The sequence below is a fragment of the Meleagris gallopavo genome, chromosome Z (assembly GCF_000146605.3).
Source record: "Meleagris gallopavo isolate NT-WF06-2002-E0010 breed Aviagen turkey brand Nicholas breeding stock chromosome Z, Turkey_5.1, whole genome shotgun sequence".
Classification (NCBI taxonomy): Eukaryota; Metazoa; Chordata; class Aves; order Galliformes; family Phasianidae; genus Meleagris; species Meleagris gallopavo.
The window spans coordinates 8,612,178-8,613,207 of NC_015041.2; the positions used below are offsets into that span (position 1 = coordinate 8,612,178).

General features: G+C 50.7%; 1 protein-coding gene across 1 annotated transcript in view; it reads right to left on the reverse strand.

Annotated features, from left to right (window-relative positions):
• ZFR (zinc finger RNA binding protein) overlaps positions 1 to 1,030 on the reverse strand; it is a 31,458-nt gene that overhangs the window by 22,351 nt on the left and 8,077 nt on the right. The window lies entirely within an intron of this gene.

Genomic DNA, 1,030 nt, shown 5'->3' on the forward strand with positions numbered 1-1,030 from the left:
GGGACGGAGGTGAGGCTGACAGGTCTTATAATTACCCGGATCTTCCTTCTTGCCTTTTTGAAGACTGCAGTGACATTGGCTATCCTCCAGTCTTCAGGGACCTCCCTGTTATCCAAGACCTCTCAAAAATGATGGAGAGCGGTTCGGCATTGACCTCCGCCAGCTCCCTCAGCACACGTGGATGCACACCATCAGGTCCCATGGACTTGTGGACCTTAGTACTGCCTAGGCGCTCACGCACGTCCTCTTTCCTGACTAAAGGGAAGTCTCCCATTCCCCAGACCCTCTCACTAACCTCCAGGGTGTGGGATTCCTGTGGGAGAGCCTTTTCACTGAAGACGGAAGTAAAGAAGGTGTTCAGTATCTCTGCCTTCTCAGCATCCCCCGTTACCAGAACCCCCCCCTCACTTAGTAAGGGGCCCACATTCTCTCTAGTTTTCCTTTTGCTGTTAACATACTTGAAGAAGCCTTTTTTATTATCCTTTATCACTTTAGCTAGATTCAATTCCAGACGGGCTTTAGCCTTTCTCGTCGCATCCCTGCAGGCCCTGACTACATTCCTATATTCTTCCCAAGTGGTCAGACCCTTTTTCCACATTTCATGGACCTTCTTCTTTCCTTTGAGCTTGCGCATGAGCTCCTTGCTCATCCACACAGGTCTCCTTCCAACCATTTCCCGATTTCTTGCTCACAGGGACGCACCGATCCTGAGCTTGGAAGAAGAGCTGTTTAAATGCTGACCAGCTCTCAGAGGCCCCTTTACCTTCTAACACCCGAGCCCACGGGACAGCTCCAAGTAGGTCCCGGAAGAGATCGAAGTTGGCTCTCCTAAAGTCCAGGGTAGCAATCCTACTTATTGCTTTGCTTCTTCCACTCAGGAACTTGAACTCCACCATCTCATGACCACTACAACCCAAGCTGCTCCCAGCCTTTACTTCCTTAACAAGTCCATCCCTGTTGGTGAGAATAAGGCCCAGTAACACCCCTCCCCACGTCGGTTCCTCCACCGTCTGCATCAGAAAGTTGTCTT